Raw genomic sequence first — 20,855 nt, forward strand, 5'->3', positions numbered from 1 at the left:
GACTTTTCCTTTGTGTTACCTCTAGGACATAAGCAGGCTGTGTACTTTTTATAGACTGCCGGATAAACAGCCATGATGTTTTACCTTTATATGTACTATGGTAAACACAAAGTTTAAATTTCTATACGAAGATTTCATTTCGGATGAGAGGTATAAAACTTTAAAAATGACTTGCTTTCTTCTCTTTCTGAGTTCCGCAATGCTATTGCCCATGTGTGTACTCAAGGCAAAATGAAGTCAAAAGACTTTGGCCTGTTTCCCCTGTGTTGCCTCTAGGACAAAGGCTGTAAGATAGAACTTGAATTTGCTGTCTTAATTCTTCTGTGTGCCGTAATGCTGTTGCTTATGTATGTACTGAAGGCAAAATGAAGTCAAAAGACTGACTTATGTCTTTTGTGTTGCCTCTAGGACACTGGGAGGAAGGATAACTATTTGTTGCCTTACATTCTTTTTCTGAAGATTGTGCTTCCTCAAGTAAACATAAAGTCGAGCATGTAAGCCTTAATTATACTCGAAAGGTTAAGTTGTTTGGCTTGGCTAGAGATGGTAAGAATCAATGCTGATGGTTTGTGGAAATTCTGCAGCACTGTATACGTTATTTCGTGCTAGTGAGGTCTGATAAATTCGCAGAATTAATATTACCAACTGGTACGTTTGTATGAAACAGTGGCGTAAGAAGGATACATATTGAACGAGGCTGTTCGAAGTGCCTCGTCCCTCCCATTACGAAAAAAAAGTGGGAGGGAGAAGAATACACAGACCAGAAAAAGTAAAAAGAACACAAAAAGCCGAATAGAAAACGAAGCAATGAAAACAAAAACAACCTAAAAAGTGGCTTCCGATTGTCCTAGTCTGTGTTTTCCTTCAGGGTCGTTGTAAAATGGCTTATCCTTGCAACTAAATGCTGAAGCGGTGTACTGTTTTTTGGGGCAGAGCTTGCGGTAGAAATATATTGCGACAGAAAAAAAAGGGACACAGCCAGACGAGAGCAACAAGAGCAACAACAATGTCAAAATATAACCTAAGGCAAAAAAACTTTAATTAAAGCACAGTTAAAAAAAAAAAAACAAAGGTCACTGAGCGGGTTTCGAACCTCCGCCCTTTCAATCGGTAGGCGAGTACTTAACCTCCAAGCCACCAGAACTTTTTTTTTCTTTATTGTCCAAGCCACCAGAACAGTACACGACCAGGCCGTAAACCTAGGTATAAATACTTGAGCTCACATAGTCTTGTTAAGCCTCCATTTGAGTGAATTGTTTGCCTGCGTGTATTTGACGCACGGTGCTTTTGTGTGCGTGCGTGCGTGCGTGCGTGCGTGTGCGTGCACGCACGCGCGCGCGCGTGTGTGTGTGTGTGTGTGTGTGTGTGTGTGTGTGTGTATGCGTGTGCGCGTGTGTTTGCGTATGTCTACGAGGAATAATTTGTTATCCGGCCGTTCTGTTTGTGAAAAGCGCACAAACAGTGAATGGTGAATGCTTGGACTGCTTGGACGCTGAACAAAACACAAAACAGTCAATCTAGATGTAGATGACGATGATAATAACTTCGTTTGTTAATCCATTTTTATTCGCTTTTGAGTAGCAACAACTTACGACAACAAAAGACGTTGCTCGCATCAAGAAAATATACTGCCATTATATATATGTTTGCCATTATCAACTTTAACAAAATACTATAATGGCGTCTGCCTAGTTTGCTTCAGGGGTGATGATGAAGGAAGAAAGTAACTGCTGAAACTCTATGACTGCTAGATAGCCAACTGTAGTAATAAGTCTAGTCTAGGCTAGCATATATGCAGTCATTGTTATAGGTGCGCAAGAAAAGACGTGCTTGGTTCGTTGTGCGTGGTTTTGGTGGTTTGTTTTCGATTTGCTGGTGTTACGTGAATTACTACGTGCTCCTCCTGCCGTAATATTACGTGTTAGTGCTCTTGTGCCACCTGAAACATCGTGAGTGCTGGCAAAGCGTCTGTGTCGTCGCCGTACTGCGCTGCTGTAGCAAACGCACATCGAGGTCGCCATTTGACAAAATACCTGACAAGTTGTGCGTGCCTACGTGAATCAAGAGTCTCTACTGCAAGTTCCAGTCTGTCGACGCGACGTGTGAAAAATGCTGCGTGTTCTGCCGTAAGTGATTGTTTATCGTGGTGCATGTTAAAATTTTATTACGCGTTGCCGCAGTGCTGTTTTGTTAAACGTGTTGAGTATATTCCTTGGTGTTCGGCTCGCCGCGCTTCTTTTATTGTAAATTACCGGCTGCGTCGGCGCGGTCATAATGAGCTTCCAGGAGCGGCGGCCAGTATGCTGTGTGAGTGATCGACCCCCTTGCCATTGCCGGCAACGAAAATATTATGCTGACGGCCCAGCGGCCGCCGCTTGGCTTGGGTGGATTCGACGCTAAGGCTTGTTGCATGAAAAAAAAAAAAAAAAGAAAACTGCGTTAATGGTTTTTTTGTAAAACAAAACGCCCACTCCCCGACTTTTTTTTTTTTTAGGAGGCAGTTGACCCACAGTATATTTTTTTACAGGACTAGGCAGCTTAGCATTGTTCTAACGGGTAGTTTTCGTTTACGGGTAAAGAAATGCAGGATGCTGCATATAATACGTAAGAGTTGCATATACGTTGAATTTTCAACATTTAAGCATTGCTAGCAACTTTGTAAGTAGTACCACATGCACAAGGTGTTTAGGCAGTGAACATTTGACCAGATAATTGTTTAGACGTCGCAGCTTGAAAACATGCTGTTCCAGCCCGCATTGCTGGTGGAGTCACAGGGCAGCTTTCACTGTTTTAATGCAAGAAATTTTTCCACCTTCCTAAGCTCATCCAGCATCGTCATGATCAGACAGAAATTCTTGTGTGGTGTGACATTATTTGTAGCTGGCTTGCATAAATTGTGTTGACCGTAACATGTTGAGCATGGGTTAAACGTGTTGATTCTTACAAATATGCATGTGATGGGGATACAATCACGGTGCGAAAAAGATTAAACAGGGCGTGGGCTTGCCACCGTGCTCCTTCGCCATCCTATTTTTTCGTTTCGTCAGCATTTCAACTTGCCTACCCCTTGGAGGTATTGGCACGCTGAGACGTTCACCATGTGCCTCAGAATTTTAATGGCGCCATGAAGACAAAATACAAGTTTGTGTTATTCGAAAGATTTCGTGTGGTATGGTGCCCCCAGCACTTGTCCAAATGCAAACGATGCTTTATTCACTGAGAAATTCATTAATTGAAGCTAAACTTTTGCTTTTCCCGCTAAATCGTGCATTTTCAGGGTCTGCAATGACATCACAGGAACCGACCGCTCTGCAGCCGATTGGGAAACCTTCTTTACCGTTAGTTAACCTAGATGGTGCCACCATACCGTGGCAAGCCGCTTTCTGCTTTTGTTTTGTTTTTACCGTATTTAAACGTGGCTTGTTTTTGTTCAGCGAGAAAATAATCGTTTCGTGAAACATAGTGCTCGCTCCACAAATATGGTCACGTAAGACACCGTTGCTTGTGTCAATCGGCCATTGTTGTCCGAGACAACCCCAAAGCCCCGCAGTCCTGTGCAGCTAAACCAAGCATAGTGCGCGCAGTACCAACAGCAGTACGCATCGGTACTTCTATGCTTACGTGTGCTTTCCTAACCTTTACTGTTGGTCCCACCATTCTTACTACTGTAAAAAGAATGTGCCCTAAATTTAAGCGCAAATAGTTCATTCGGCCAGCTTATAGCCTCTGCCTAATTCGCGTTTGCTGTTGCCGCCCTCCGCTAACTGCAGAGCTGGCTGGTATGACATAGGTTCTGTTGCGGGAAATGAGCTAGTGCGTCGCATGGCCATTTCCTTTGTTCCTAATTTGTAGCTTATTTGAGTGGAGTTTATGTTAAAAATGGTGTCAGCATGATTCTAGCAACGGAATCCTTTGCATGAACCAAACTTGTGTTTTCTCTTCATGGCTCCTTTAAAAGCCGTAACCACGTTTCGCACCCTCTGGACCAGAGAATATGCTTGCACAGTGGAAATCTGGGGCCACAGATTTCTACCACCTAGGGATATTTAATAGGCTTAGTTTAACATTAATTCAGTGTAAGGATGCTTCTGTTCCTTTAAAGTATGGCTGAAAGCCTTGTAAGGATTGTCATGTATGTACAGTGCTCACGGATTGAAACGCGACACTGCAAGCGCGTGGCCTGCACTACATGCAGCACCGCCAGTGGACGCCCGTGGAAGCTAGGTGTTGCATTGTGGTATACCACGAGGATGAGAGTGTTTTGACCATAAGCTTGCTGCTTCCGGTTGCCAATAAGCGGGGCAGTGGTTCCCCGCAGCGACAGCGGTGCGCTGTCAGCGACAGCGGCGTCCATGGACGGCACTGCATGTATTGGCGGCCACGCGCTCGCAGTGTTGCGTTTCAATCAGTGAGCACTGTACTTATTTTTTAGCTTGAAAGAACTGAAGGTGCCTTTTTTGCACCTACAAAAAAGAAATTCTGTCATGTCCTGTCAGAGCGAGTATTTCACGGCATTATACCGCATATTTACGGCTTTTTACTACTTGAACTTCCATTTTTTACAGGGCCAGGTGTTTGACATGGAGGATGTACGTTGTGAGCTACCAGAAGAATTGGCTGCCTCCTGTTTCTATCTATCCTGCACGACCTGTAAGTGGAGTTTATTACGGCTGTGAAATGCATGAAAATCTCGATTTTGAAGGCTGAGAGAATATGAAAACATAGAAAACCATTGTGGCATTCTTGTGGTACCTTAGTGATATTAAGACATAAGAACATTGCAGAGATGGGGCAAAAAATAAGGAACCGATGAGGGTGAGAAACTTCCTGGTACCTTTCTTATTTTTTTTTGTCGCATCAGGGCTGCGTCCTTGCTCCATGAATTAATTAATAACGACTTTGTCACCCTTGTTCACTGTGGTAGTTGCGTGGTGCCCACAGACAGTGTGTGGGGATTTTTCTTCTACCGCCTATTACAGATGAACTAGATCTTTAGACTTCTACTCAAAAGTCATATTATGGATTACATTACATGAGTGAAACAATTCCATGCACCCAGAAATAGAATTTAGGTGAATTCACTTCAATGCCCTAGACGCAACTTGTGCCTAGCAGTGAAAAGGGTGTATTGCGTGCCTTTTTGCCACTGTGTTTCATGTAGTGTAATGAGTCTCACTGGCCATCGTAGCCCCCCCCCCCCGAACTGCTATTTACTCTAGCAAATATAATGATGGTCCTAATTGTAGAAGGGTACCCGCCACGGTGGCTCAGTGGCTAAGGCGTTGCGCTGCTGAGCACGAGGTCGCGGGTTCGATTCCCGGCCGCGGCAGCTGCTTTTCTGGTGGAGGCGAAAAGCAAAAACGCCTGTGTGTACGAGATTTCGGCGCACGATAAAGATCCCCAGGTGGTCAAAATTAATCGCTGACGAAGCGTTGGCGACTTGAATGCTGCAGGGTTTCTTTTGCACTCATTCATTTAGATCGAGAACATTTTCAATAAAAAACAGGAAAAGCTAGGATAGGGATCGCAAAGCAACACCCTTTCCATATCAAACAGGACTGCTGGTGCAGCATACAAAGGAAAAAGGGGAAAAAGACGGTTCCCTTAAAAAAGGATAAGATTGCAGGGTGTGGCCAGGTGCTTGTAACAAAATATTTTGTAAACAAATCAAATGGCATGGTTGGGGGCAATATTATGATGTTTATAGTAGGAAAAACCTGCATTATTTCCGAACAGTATGAATGCTCTGTGTGCAAACATATGCAAAAATGCTTGTGTGTTTTTAGCATTTGAGTGCACGTTACAGAGTAGTCAGCTCAAGTTACTGCGGTAGCTTTCCTCATTGCTCGTAAGCAGAAACCGTGAAATTAAATTTGCTGTATTCGACCGCTTTAACCCTTTCACTGTCACTGATGTCCTGGTTTGTCTTCGAATTTCTCCTCCACGGTGTCACTGACATACCGGTGCGTTTTCTGTTGTGCGTTGAAAAATTCGTGCCATGGTGCAAAGTTGGCGCACCAGCACTGTTTGTGCTATCTGTCAAATCTTTCTAGTAGCTTGTATTTTCACAAAGTACAGAGCGACCACGCCCAGCTTTCGCTGCTTGGGGGTCACTCCGTGCACTGTACATCTGTTGGGATGAGTGACCACGTGGCACGCGTGCAATGATGGGTGCAAGTGTGCTATCCACCACGTTTTTCTAGGGTTGTTTTTTATTCCTGTTCCCGTGTCTGCTACCCATCGACACAAGGAAATATAAAAAGTGAGGAGCCAACCTAGAGGTTGGTCAGTTCATGGTGATGTACATTTTGCTTTTTGTAAGCCAGCACAGACAAACAAACTAGACAATGCAAGTGCTGTGTCGTAAACGAAATGCACAATAAAACTGCTGCCTTTATAGGTTCCAAAGAACGCGTAGACACAAGCAACTACTCATGATGACGACTGATCAATGCCTGTCTTAGCATGTTCATGCAATTTTATGTTGCCCTCCCTGCCCCCCCCCCCCATATTGCTTTGTTCCCACAGTGCTGCTGTAATAATCTCATCTCAAATGTTCTTGCGAGGCTGTATAAATGCCCGTCATGAGGAGGCCATGAATCTAAACAGTACTTAGTTCTGGGTTGTGTTGCCTATGTAACAGTATGTCATATTTGATGTTCGTAAGCTCATTAGTTAATTTATGTGGTCTAAATTTTGTGGCTAATTTTGCAACCTAGAAGTTATACCTTCTCTTTCAGGACACTTGGTTCTGTTTTGTATGGGAACACTCCTTTATATTTATAAGCATAACCAGGAAATGTTTGAGACGTGTTTGTTTAAACCCCTTCATATGCGATCAATGCGTTTGTCATTTCAGGTTCAAGCGTGGCAGTAGTGGCTATCCCGTCCTGTGAGGGGTAAAGATGAGGCGACACCTGGTGTGGCAGGCGGCAGCAGCACGTATGAATCCAACCTGAATAAAATAGTCAGGTTTGCAAGAGTCGTGTGATTCATGTGATTTTCGTCAGCTTGCTCTTACAGAAACAGCTGCAGCATGAAACAGTGACTGTGGAGCTGGCTGACATTTTCTACATGCAGCTGGCTGTGGGGCGCTGTTATTTGACAGCATGCAAAGGGCACTCAAAAGGTGGAAGCTTGTGGGATACGTAGAGGACGGAAACATAAAGGATTCTTGGAGGACGCAGAAAGTCGGTGGCGAAATTTCAATACAGGGGACACACAAGGGACGAATGCGGTCTGTTGCCTTCAAGACATATAGGGGACACACAAAGGCCGTATGGTGTCTGTGTTGCCTTTGGGAGATAGACTGGACGCATGGAGGACGGAAACACACGGGACACTTGGAGTACGCAGAAAGTCGGTGGCGAAATTCCAACACAGAGGAAACACACAGGACGCACGCAGTCTGTTTCCTTCGGGACGCAGACTGTCTTTTGACTGGACATAGAAATTTTCATAAGGGGAAGGCGACACGACGAGCGGCGACGACGGGGCGATCCGGGCTGCATACGTCTCGTCACCGCTCGCTGGAACCGAACTCTTCCCTAAATTGAGGTCCACATGCGGGAAACAAAGTGATAATCATAGCTAACATCGCACTAGTAAGAGTCATAGGACTCGCAAGAAAAAGCGCGAATGAAGTATGCGTCGCGATTGTAAGCCTAGCCCGTCGCTTATCCAACCGCGGGTGATTGACAGGCTCCTTCGAGCGCTTCGAAACGGCCGCGCTGCCCGCGCTGTTCTCTATTGCCGCAACTGCATGCGGCTCCGCCCGCGCGACGCGGCCGCTGTCAGACTGCGTCGAGACTGCGGACCGAAAAGCCTCGGCGAATATTTCGACCGCGAAGGCCGCGGTCCTGCGCGGTCCAATGGCGGTCCGCGCGAACTGGTGACGTCCTATCACATGATGTGCGGACCGCGGTCCAAATAATCGTTTTGGTCCGCCGTGTGGATCGGCGAACACGCAAGCCTTAGCCAAGAGGTAAACACATCAGGGAGGGAGTACTTGTGGTGGTTGCGCCGTGAAACTTTCAACTTCGCGCTGCGTAGCGCGAGGTATTGCAGTGTCACCCGTTCCTCTTTCGCCCGTTCCTCTTTCGTGCTGTCCCGGCACCGGTCCACGCAACCAATGACATCGCATCCGGATGTTTAGATATGGCCCCGACAAGTGAGCAAGACTCACGGCGCCCGAAATGCACCATACGTGCCGAACGACCGCACACGAATTATAGGGGAGTTTCCTAAAGAAAACGAGACGCACAGCGCACGAAACGCACCAGAGGTGACGAACGACATCCAACTTGAAGCAGTCGAGCTGACCACGGCGAACGAAATGCACAGCGCACGAAACCCCGCCAAGCCAGCACACACGGAAAAAACTGCTATTCGCGACATCCTCCGCTCGCAATGCTGCTATCCCGGCTTGGCCAGCGAATGTTACAACCTCAGAAATCACGTGGCCACAAGCAACAAAAGACCCAGCGCACGCGGTTCAACCCTACCGGAACGTAGGAGCTCTCCAACACCCGCTGCTCAAGCCCGAGTCCAGCGGACGAACGACATAACACTCGTTCAGGTAGGTCCGTCAACGAGCAACGACACGGCCAGCGCATGCGGCATGTCCGAGCCAGAACGAACAAGATCCCTGGCATCCGCGCTCCGACCGAGACTCACACGGTAAACACTTTTTCGTACAAGAGGACGCAACCGCAAGCAAGCGGACTCGGGACGAACGGAGCCTGCTTGTATGGGAGAGATAGCGATTATAGCATTCTCGAAACAACGGGCAAAAGACGAGGGCTTGAGCGACGACACGGACACAGCAAAAACGACAACGAATGAACCCGATCCAGACGAAGGCATCGAATTCCCTAACAATGAAGTCACGCTTGCGACGCCAAGGAATGTGGGACCGAACGGACGGCACGAACTACGCCCTCTTCCCCACCACAACGGTTTCACTTCCGAAACAACCACGGCAACTGCGAGCACGGAGCCGCAAAGACTTTGACCGTACAGCCATGCCACCCTACGAAAATGCCACGCTACCGCAAACTAAACGAAAAGCCAATCGGCTCTCGCACCGTACGCAATGCACACGTCAATTCAAGTAACGTCCTCAACACGCCGAACTATGCCATCCCTACACAGCGCAGCTCGCCACCGGACAAACCGGACGTCTACGCCCCCACATGCATCAAGCACGCGACGAGCTACATGAACACAATCGCCGACGGAAGCGGCGCGACTAACGCAACGCCTAAACACTGTCAAGTTCAGGTCTGACGAAGTGAATCCCACGGCACACACACAATAAAAGAAAGCAGATTTGAAATTCACCGAAGCTCCACGAGACGAACACCCTCTTAACGAAGTTTCTAGTATCCGGAACAACAAAAAACAAACGCCAGCATCGAGCAACTGTGAATAAGCGGACAGTGATCTGAATACGAACGGACGTTAATCTACGGAAACGCTTCATTGTGCCTGGGGGGCAGGCACAGTTCGGATTTGGAGCACGATTAGGAGAGCATCAGCGCTCCCGGAAACGAAAACGGACGACAAAAGCTGCCACGCGAAGACACGCAGAAAACCGCAGTTTACGGCCACGGCCGCACCGACAAGCCCCGAGCTCCCCTGAGCCCGATCCTGTGTTTTTAAAGCAAAGCTTTTTACCTCTACCCCCCAAGGGTTCTTTCGCGACCGTTGGTGCCACCAGAAAACTCCAGTGAACAAATAAAAGAATATATCGGCACCGCCGGGAATCGAACCTGCAACTAATGGACTAACAAAGCGAGAGCTCGTTGTCTTACAGATTAAGCTACGAGCCCACGCGAAGACGGGGAAGACAGGTGGTGTACTCACCAAGCCCATCTATGGGTTTACCCTCTGCGTTCTCGCTGAATGCCACGTGATAGCGTCAGGCGACCTATCGTTTCGCCGTGCCCTCCGCCCCCGGTACGTCTAGCGGCCTTGCGCGTGGGCTAGGAGTTACGAAAAGTAAAGGAAGCTCATACCAATGCATGGCACCTCACTTCTAGTACGCCAATGTGCTAAAGCCTGTGGCCTCCAGTGTTCACGTAAAAAATCACAGTTCCTTTCGTCCGCCTTCACGCCAAACCAAGGAATACGTTCAAATACTCCTTATGGCCAGGCCACCACTACAAGCCCCTGCATCAAGATCATGGGCCTACATCTCGAGGTTAACACCAAGGGTGACGTCCCCTTGCAGCGCCTCAAAAACAGCATTAATCAAATCATACACATGATCGGGCGAGTTGCCACCAAGAAGCGAGGCCTAAAAGAATCCAGTACCTTTCGATTAATTGAAGCTTTTGTCTTCTCGAGAGTCGCTTACGTCAACCCCCTGTCTTCTTCTCGACAAGGAAGACAAAGAGATGCTTTATATAATGATTAGAAAGGCGGTCGAGCAGGCCATTGGTCTTCTCATGAGTGCGTCCACACAGAGGCTGCTTAGCACGGGGCTCCACAACACGGTGGAAGAGCTGATAGAAGGCCATCTTTCTAACCAGAAGGTCCGACTCATAACTGCGGTGGGTAACCGCATGATTCACCAGATTGGCTGCGCAGCCCAGAATGTCACTCCGCTGGACGTACTCCCAGACTGTTGGCGACTAAAACTAAAGACGTTCCCTTTCCTTAGAAATATGGACCCCTCACATGACGAGGGTCACCGAAAAGCACGGGTTCAAGCGCTAAACATCACCCTCGATGGGGATCATGCAGTTATCTACACAGACGCCTCCAAACATCGAGGGCAGCAATACGCCATCATCGTGGCTACCTGCAGAACCAACCTCCTTGCGTGTACCTCGCTTAGGACCCAAGAAATGACGGCAGCAGAAGAGGCAGCCATCACCTTTGCTCTCACGCAACCAGGGGTTCGGAGGGTAGTCACGGATTCCCAGCAAGCCTACTGGAATTACCAGTCGGGTTGGGTGTCCTGACCTGCACTGTGCGTGCTAAAAAACCACTCCCCAAACGGTTCCATTCAGCTCATCTGGACACCCCCATACGTTTCAATGGAGGGCAACAAATACGCCCACCCAACAAGCCTGTGCTTTTACCTCACGTGCTATGGAGCTGCACGAAGACAGTCACCCGCTTGTTACGTTCGGGGAGATAACCCAGAATTATCGCCTTCTGAAACAGACCGCACCATCGCCTTACCCTGACCTTTCCAGAGAACAACAAACTACCCTACGGCTCATACAATCCGGGCTCCTTCCAACAGCCTACGCGTCTTCACTTAATGTATCTGAATCGCTACGACGCTGAATATAAATTTTGCTCAGAAGTAGGAACACTCCGCCCCGTAATCGGGGTGTGCGACTTTAGCCCTGAGCACACTCCTCTCTTTCCGTCAACTACCCAACAAGAGCAATGGGAGATGCCGCTCTCCAGGACCTCTCTACCTACCCAGCTTCAGCGGGTGGACAGAACACAGGCCGCGCGGAGTGCATATGGGCCCCACAGAAGAAGGAATCACTCCCCAGGGTTGCACTCTGGGCCGTTCAGAAATCTGAACAGAAGTATTTCTTCCTCCTCCTGCTCCTTCTCTGCCGCAAATCTCGTCGCCTTCGTCCGCAGCGCAGAGACAGAGAAGTCAGATCGTCTAACACCGGGTTGGAGCTTACTTTAATTCTATAAATGAAGTTTCCACTCTTGTGCTACACCTATACAACTCAACCAAACACCGTTCATGCATTGATATAACCTTACCAAGAATTTCTCTTTGAAGTAATAAATGGTGTGGTTAAGTGCATTTCACTTCTCTGTGGTTTTACTATTTGTAGAGAGAAGTGAGTGAATTTAAGTGACGTCGCATGGGTAATCGTTATGATTGCCGTTTACAGCTTTGCTTTCTAACCACATTCATGGGGTAGATTGGCGCGATTTTTTCTAATGAATTAAACATTTTATTTTTTTTTCTATTTAGTCTTTCATTCGAGATACGACCTAGCTAACAGTGCAGATAAGTTGATTATTCGTGAGTATTACATATTGAGTACTCATGAGTGCAGAATGAGTAGTACTCAAGGTTGCAGAATGAGTAGCACTCATGAGTACAGAAGATTGAGTACTCATGAGTACAGATTGAGCACTCATGAGTACAGAGTGAGTACTCATGAGTACAGATTGAGCACGAATACTCTTGAGGACAAATGAGTTTTAGTACAAGTGAGTATGATTACAAATGAGTATTTAATGGGTGAGTACGAGTGATTTTGTGAACAGGCAAGCTTTTTGAGTCCGAGTTTGATTGAGTACAGCGTGAATGAAAAAAATTGTGATTGAGTTTGAGTGAATTCTTTCTGTTTTGCCGACCTATGCTGCCGACCCGCCATGTAATGCGCTCTCTTCTTGAAAGAGGTGCACTTATAAATGTATTGATTGTACGCCTGGTTTTTGTTATGTCACAACCAAATTCCTCGCGACGGACAAAATTTTCGCGTTGAGGTAGCCAAAGAAAGAAAATCGTGTTTAAAAAAATTAGAGCCGTTTCACTCAATGTGAAAGCTGTCGAAAGGGCAGAGCAGTGATTCGGTATAATGGACTGTAACGCCATTATCCGCTCACGGCTAACACTGAATGCAATTGAATTTCCTGCCTTCGCGGCGGCCCTGCATGAGGTGGCCAACAGCGAACGGACGTGTTTTGCATGGGCTCCAGAGTTTTACTCAGAAGTGCTGTATTTCGTTCCTTGAACCAAAGCGGATATCAGGGTCATCGACAGCTAGGCTTCGTGCACCGGAGGACACTATTTCACTTCTCCGTGAGTGCTTATTCAGCCAACTTACGGCAGCTTTGAACCACGGCAAGCTAAGCCTCGTCCCAGCGGGACTAGGCTTAACAACGGGTACAACCAATGCCAGGTACGACCGCCGACGCACAGGACCACCCCGCCGTGCTCCCGAGCACAGACGCAAGTGAAACAGAGGACAACTTGATGCATCAAGACCCAACTGAAGGCGAATATGATGAAACTGCGACAGATTCAAGCTCAAACGTCTATTCGATCGAAGTCGTCACCCGAGCCCAGCTGCGACGCGAGCGGAAGCCCAACCCAGCGGTAGGCCTAACGGCTGAGTCGACAGCCACGAAGCCCTCGCTTACACCCAAGTTTGCTCCATGGCCAGCTCCCCTTCCCAGGGACGATTACAAGCTCGTTTTGCGACCACAGGGTGGCCTCAAGATAGCGGAATTAGACCTAGCCGAGGTCTCGCTCGCCTTGCTGAGCGCGATTCAGTCCACCTGGCGCCAAACCAACCTGCGAGTCCGCTATGACATGGTACAGAACACCGCTACAATCAGCACCCCGTCGGCAGAAGCAGCAAAAGCATTGAGTCAGGTGAAGCAGATCCGAATCAATAACGTCACCTACCCAGTGCACCTCTACAAACTCGCCCCAGATCACTCAGTCAAGGGCATCATAAGAGGGGCACCCCTCCGTTTCTCAGTGCGGGAATTGTTAGACAACATGTACGTGCCCAACCACGAGATCTACGCATGCAGAAGTCTGTGAAATTCAAACATCGTCGTAGTCAAGTTTGCAGGTAACAAGGTCCCCTATTATGTAACCCTCTTCGGCTAGGATTACCCGTGCTCCTTGTACAAGAAGACTGCGCCTGCGTGTGACGCATGCCATGAGCTCGGACATACGGCGACGGCATGCCCTCAGCCCAATACACGTGTGTGCCACCAGGGGGGGGTCAGAGACCCGAAACCCGGACATGACTGCAAGGCCCTCTTACGGCTACCAAGGGCTGCCCGAGGCGCTCCCGGGAGAGAGAGAGAGATCACTTTATTGAGCTTTAACCGGGTTCACGGGAGCGGTGTGGCCGTCGGTTTGAGGCCGGCGGCGACGTTGTCAGCGCGGGGGACCAGATGTATCTGGACCTCTGGGTCCGAGCTGCCCAGCGCTCCCTCCCAGTGCTCGTCACTAACTATGGAGGGAAAGGGATCTTGAGGGCAGGCCCACATAGAGTGGACCAGTGTGGCTGGGTCCTCACAGAGTGGACAGTTTGGCGAGGGGAATTGCGAGGGGTGAATGCGATGCAGTAGTGCTCGGCAGGCCAAAGAGTTTGTCTGCAGGAGTCGCCATAAGCGCTCCCGATGGTTGGTTATCGCAGGGTGGGCAGGAGGGTACCGATGGCGAGAGAGGCGGTAATGCGTGGTTATATCGTGGTACGTGATTAACTGATCCCTGGCTGACCTGGTGCCGTGGTAGAGGACGAGGCTGGCACCGGCACGGATGGTCAATTCTCGTGCGGCATTGTGCGCTGCCTCATTGCCCCCCAAACCAGTGTGCGCCGGGGTCGAGACGATGTCTACCAGGGAGGACGGGGGATTTCGAAGGAGAATTTTGGACGCCGCGGACGATATGCACCCGCGGGCGAGGTTTTGGATGGCCGTTTTCGAATCGGTGATTATAATTGTAGGTGTCGGAAAGTTAGTTAGTGCGAGCGCTATTGCCGCCTCCTCTGCCGCTGCAGGGGTGGTTGTGCGTACGGATAGAGAGGCAACAGGGGGGTCATTCGGGCTATTAATTACGGCGAGGGCAAAGGCGTCGTGATGGCCGTATTCTGCCGCGTCTACATACATAATGTCAGGTTTGGTGGGAAATGGTTTGGCCAGCGCCCGTGCCCGTTGCTCCCTTCTACCTCTGTGGTAGGTGGGGTGCATGTTCCTCGGAAGAGGGCGGATGCGGAGGCAGTCACGGATAGGCCGGGGGATACGAATAGCCGGTTCGGAACAGACTGGGGCCCTGATACCAAGTCGCCTTTCGTCCTTCGTCAACGGCAGTTCGAGCGGGAGAGGATGGAGGTGGAAGAACTTGGAAGAAAGGTGGAAAGGCCTTTCGGGTGGAAGAACTTGCACTCCAAGCGAAACAGCAAGCATCGCAGCAGGGCCAGCCAGCCTCACAACCGGACCAGCGGGGGGGGGGGGGGGGGGTCCCGTGACCAATACCGAACCCCATCTGCGAGAAGGAGAGGAAATTCAAGCACCAGGTCCAAATCCGGGTCTCGCAACCGTGCACTTAAGACCGGTAACGACGAAAAACAGGTGAGCTGGGCTCGCGTTGTGTCTCCCACTGCTCGGCGCGACCCCAAACCGACACCACCAAAAAACACAGATTCCCACCCATGTGACACAGAAGTGATATGTAAACATTGCGGGATTACTAGCGCAAATTGTAGTCCAGAGTCTCCAGGCCATGTTTCGACCACTCTAGGCGCGTTTACGCGATTTTATTTAGTAGAAAAATTAATTCGAAAATGCTGTCCTCCTCTCTTTACGCTCGCCCATTTTCTGTGGCGCTTTCGTGTGACGTCAGGAGGGGATGAGCTGGCAATTGGCTGCGCTATTGCACGGCTCCCCGGCCTTCAGACAGAGTCAGTCCGCCCAGTGTTTCGTCCGCCGCAATCAAGGCGTCCCAGTGTTTCGTCGCAATCAAGGAGGTTAAAAAAAAATTGCTTGGTCGCAATTCGTTCGCTTAGTTGAAACGAAGCTTGGACACGTTTGTGAATGGAAGAATGTGCCTTTCTTTACTTGGTTTGTTTGTACACTGTATCTAGCTCCAAGTCAGCTCACTTCACACAAGCGCTGCACAAGCGCACATGCGACGCTTCGCTGACTGGTACGCCAGTAGGAAAATATAAGGCATCTTGAAGGCGGGAGAAGAGTCAGCGAAGTCAATATAGGTACTAAGGAAATAAAATCAACTGATATTTTTACCGTACAGCGTAAAACTAGGGCGCGGGAAGCACTTTTTTGCGCTGGGCGAACAAGCACAGCGGTCAGCAGCACGACTACGCATCTGCGAACGCTTTTACGTCTACGAAATGCAATTGCTAGACGTGAGCTACTGTGGAAACTCGGGCGACGCGTACTGCACGAGCGTAGTACAACAAATAGTCACCTAAGCTGCTTTAAATGCCAAAACTAAGTAAAAGTGTAAACCGGTTCTATAATATATACCCTATATTAGCATTCCCTTAGCATCCCGCTCCGTGGCTCAGTGGTCTGGGGCGCTGGTTATGTCACCGCAAGTGTTTTGCAAGTCACGAGTTTGAATCCCCGCGGGTACGTGCTTTTTTTTGTAAGTTAGCTTTTTTGTTTTCCGCCGATGTTTTCTATATTCAGTTCACCTTTTTTGGGTTGCAACGTTCATGGCTACACGAACTAGTTCACAAAACGCGCGCAGGCTGGCACTGGCGCGCTAGCGAGTTCTCGTTGGCGTGCTGTTGCCATAAGCACCGAATGCTTGCAGGCAGTGGGCACAGGCCAGAATGAACAGACCCTTGGCCTGGTGCGAACACGCTTTTTACGATACAGGCATGAGGGAGGCAAGCTCCAAACATGGGGGAAAAGCGCATGACATTTCGGCGTCTGCGGGTACGCGGAGGGCGTTCATGCACTGCGTAGGTCTCGGCTAGTGAATGCTACGACTACAAGCCGTCCTTGGAGGCTTATCTTGTGCATTTTACAGCCGACAACATGGCAGAAGCGCGGTACGATGATTACTGAGATATTGAGAATGCCCATCCAACAACGCCATTGGCCATGTTTTACAGAACCGAAACCGAAACCGAAACTTGTTTGATTGCTAACCTTGGGCATCGTCCAATCACGGCGCCCCTCCTCCCAACGTCACAGCCTTAGTTGGTGCGGCCGCCGCCAACCGCGCATGGTAGTGTTTCTTCTTTTGCGCTTTGTAAAATAATTACCGATTTGTCAACCGGATAAACGATGAAAAGTGTGCTAATTTGAGCCAGTCTACGCAGTGCAAGCAAAAACGGGAGCTTGACACATTCACTTCAGTGTCCCTTTAAGGAACAGTTGGCGCAACAACAGGCAATAATTGCATCACTAGAAAAAAGGTTAGCAGAACTTGAAAGCTCCCGTGATGATTCGCACCCAGAAAAACGCAAACGCCCTTCACGCATCGCCGGAACAAATTAGAATACCATGGACACAGCTCCCTCCGTCCCACCCGCTCAGGGGGAGTGCGCACATTTCTCTCCACAAGCTGAAGTCGAAGCGATAGGTCAAAACAAGACTTTGTCGGAGCACATCACAGACACCTTCTCGCAACAAACCCAGTCTCAAGCAGGCACCACTTCTCTCGAAGGCCTACTCAAGGCGCTCCAGACCCAGATACGGACCCACACTGACCAAATTAACCGACAACTACAGGGGATATCCGCTCAGGTAGCCCAGAACGGCGTCCAAATCGATGAAGTCGTATGTCGGGTCGACCAACTAGGAACTCGCATCGACCGGATAGAAGGCAGAATGGAGACGGTTGAAAGCAACAGTCTCCGCAGAAGGCAAGCTCCGTATTCCCGCCCTCCATTATCCGAAAGCAAGGATTTGGTTTCATTCCCCGATGAGTGCGCTACCAAATAGGCAGGACTCCACCACATTGCTCCAATTCAATTGCTGCGGACTCAAAGACAAGTCAGCAGCGCTACAAAAGTACCTCGGCACACTCTCACCCCCACCTGATATCATTGCAGTCCAAGAGACGAATGGTCCAACCAAGCTCTCAGGATACGTTACTTACACGGATCCGTCTGGACGATCTACGCAACCTTGGTTAAGAGCAACGTAGCAGCCATGCAGAACCTTACCTCTAAAAGGGAATGGGACCACACTCTAGTGGAACTCATTCCTCGGACAGCAAAATGCAAAGAAAGCATCTTTATTCTCAACGTCTACTGCCGACCCTCGAAAAAACGACCAGGTATACTGTGTGCGAAGCCCTCCAACTCGCTGGTAGCTCTCCTCTCCTCGTTTTGGGGGACTTTAATGCAGCGCACAAACTTTGGGGATACACATACAACAGTAAGAGGGGGAAAGATGTACTCAATGTTATAGAATCACACAACCTCACGCTCCTAAATGATCTGCATACCCCAACCCGCACAGGGAACCGCGTTTCTAGAGACACAAGCCCAGACTTAACCCTTCTCCGAGGCTCACTCGACATCACGTGGACCAACACCATGGAGAATTTGGGATCCTATCATGATATTATACAAGTCCTCATCAAAGGCTTGAGCTACATGTCATACATCGGTACTATAAATTAACTGATTGGGACAAATTCAGAAAAGAAAGGAAAGATCGTGTCCATTCGAAGGAACAGTCTTACAGCCAGTGGGCGGAGAGTGTTATACGATATGTAAAGGCCAACACAGAACAAGAGCCACAACATACCAAACACCGCATGTCGATTCCAAACTCCTGCACATCTGGGAACCAAACACAGCCTGACCAGACGCTGGAAGAAGCAGAGGCATAACCGCCGGCTTAAGAAACGTATAGCGCAGCTACGTAAGCAGGCGGCGGAGTACGCGGCCCACCTGTGCAAGGAGATATTGGCTTACGTTGTGCGATGGCCTCCAGGGAACACTATATACTCGCAAAACGTGGCACCTGCTGCGACACCTTATCGACCCCCTCAAGAACAAGGGAGAGACCAGTAGAAGCCTAGCACGCACTCTGCACTTGTACCAGGGAACCACGTATGACCTCATTCAAGACTTCTCCGCAGGGGGCATCTGCTAAAGCAGATGTCTGCGTGTACTGTGCGACACCACGGACCCCGAGCACCCACGTTTTGCCGTGCGCGGCAGCGCCGTGACCAGGGAAAAAAGGATCCTGGTGGTTGAGCCAAAGCCGAGTGCTTGGTCCTTTAAGGCCCCTTGGCGAAGACAACACACCACTTTGGCCTCCGCTTCTCGTAGACGGCACCTCCGGTCTGACCCGCCCGGGGGGAATCGGCAGTCGCCTTTTCCTGTCCTCCCCTTCAACTTTCACTTTCCTATCTTCTTTCTAACAACTTACCTGTCGTCTCGCTCCTTCTTCAGTTTCCCTTTTTCCTGGCGGCTAAGGTTAACCTTGTGTGGCGGACAACCCTGAGTTCAGCCATATTAGGTTATAGCCATGGTGTACAGCTGGCGTGGGCAGTACTTGCTCGCGAGTTCCTGTCCCGTCCCCTTGTTGGGCTCCATGGTGGGTGGCTGGCACCATGGCCAAACAGATTTTTCATTTTATGGCTTCTTTTTTTCGCCCAACTGATCCCTCTCGTAAAAGAGGGGGCACCGACGCAACCGCCAAGTTTTTCGCAAAAAACGTCAACAACTTCCCTCGATTTCACGTGGTGCACAGCAATCACGCAGAAAAAACTGCCCGACTCGTCTCATCGTTTCTAGTTTCAAAGACTCTAACATCCACCCTAGGTGAAGGCTACGAAGTTAAAAAACTAGCTAATGGAGACCTCCTACTCGAACTGCTCTACAAACACCAGTGTGACAAGCTGCCAGGACTAACATCTTTTGGTGAGATCCCTATAACTATAAGTGAACACCGGTCACTCAACACGGCCCGAGGAGTCATCCCCGATGACGACCTAAAGTACGTGTCTGAGGAGGAACTTCTAGAAGGTTTAAAAGAACAGAACGTCACAAATGTCTATAGGATAAAAATCAAACGAGAAAACAAAGAGATACAGACCAAGCACATCGTCCTGACCTTTGCATCATTCTTCCAGAATCCGTTTACATAGGCTACACAGAGATGAAACTAAGACCGCACATTTTAAATCCTCGCCGATGCTACAAATGCCAACGATACAGTCACGGCTTGCTAAGCTGCAGGGGCCAAGACACCTGCGCAAAATGTGCCTCCTATGAACATCCTGCTGAAAACTGTGAAGCTGAAACATACCTTTGTGTGAACTGCGAGGGCAACCACGCAGCGTACTCTCGTGTTTGCCCAGCGTGGAAAAAAGAAAAAGAAATCATCACACTGAAAGTGACTGAAAACCTAACAGTTCGCGAAGCACGGAGGCGACTGTCACCAGCGCAGACGCGATCATACTCCCTTGTGGTGCAACAGGGCGCGGCATCACAGCGTTATTCGGCACCTGCTGAAGCCGCATAAAGTGAGGCTGAAGCAAGGCCCACCGCGCCCCTGGTGGAAGCAGCAAGTTCTGCTCCACCACCCCCAAATCGGGCTGCACGAACCCCTGGTTCGGCAGTCCCCAAGGCCTCACGCTAGACGGCGAGGTCGAACTCTTTAACACCCGCGCGCCCTGCACGAACCTACAGCGTCTCGGAAAAGACAATGGACACAACAGAGGGAGCTTCTAGGCCGTCTACTTCGGAGGGGCGGCGGAACTCCCTAGAAAATGCAAAGAAAAGCAAGAACCGTATCACGGGACCGAAAACCTAGTTTTCACTCAATAAGAAAAAGCTAACATGGCATTCATTGTCCACTAGAACTGCAGAGGACTTTTAAATAATTTAAATGACGTCAAAGACATGAACTGAAAAAGTGTGTTGGTGCGGGCTTGTTGGTACATAACTGAATTTGCAAAAAACAGCGCTAAAACAGGACAATGAACGTGACAAGACTGGGCGCTGTCTTGTCACGTTCTTTGTCCCGTTTTAGCGCTGTTTTTTCCATATTCAGTCAAAGAAATCTTCGCCACACACTCACCTGTGGCCGTTTGTGTTCAGAAACCAACTTGGGCCCTAAGCACAAAACCATACTAAAAGGATACCAGGTCTGCCGTTGCGACCGAGAGCAAGCGTGCAGGCTCTCTGGGGGTGTTGCAATAATTGCCTGAAGTCGTATCGCAGCACCGGAACACATACTGAAAACTAAGTTAGACGCACTGGCTGCCACATGTTTAGCGTTCAAAACAATTACAGTGTGCTGTGTGTATTTCGAACCAACCCTCACAATAACATTGCAAGATTTAGAAGACTTACTAAACCAATTGGCAGAGCCGTTTTTATTATTTGGCGATTTTAATC

At 49.1% G+C, this 20,855-nt stretch overlaps 1 protein-coding gene and 1 long non-coding RNA gene across 2 annotated transcripts in view; one reads left to right on the plus strand and one right to left on the minus strand.

Annotated features, from left to right (window-relative positions):
- LOC144148170 (barrier-to-autointegration factor-like) overlaps nt 1-20,855 on the minus strand; it is a 164,240-nt gene that overhangs the window by 105,142 nt on the left and 38,243 nt on the right. The gene's annotated exons all lie outside the window — the stretch shown is intronic.
- LOC144148194 (uncharacterized) lies at nt 1,784-6,956 on the plus strand. The gene is made up of 3 exons (XR_013318000.1): nt 1,784-2,126; nt 4,566-4,650; nt 6,860-6,956. It is a non-coding gene; the product is annotated as an uncharacterized LOC144148194 (long non-coding RNA).

This window comes from Haemaphysalis longicornis, unplaced genomic scaffold (genome assembly GCF_048455015.1).
Source record: "Haemaphysalis longicornis isolate Haplotype H1 unplaced genomic scaffold, Haemaphysalis longicornis Haplotype H1 scaffold_8, whole genome shotgun sequence".
In the NCBI taxonomy this organism is placed as follows: Eukaryota; Metazoa; Arthropoda; class Arachnida; order Ixodida; family Ixodidae; genus Haemaphysalis; species Haemaphysalis longicornis.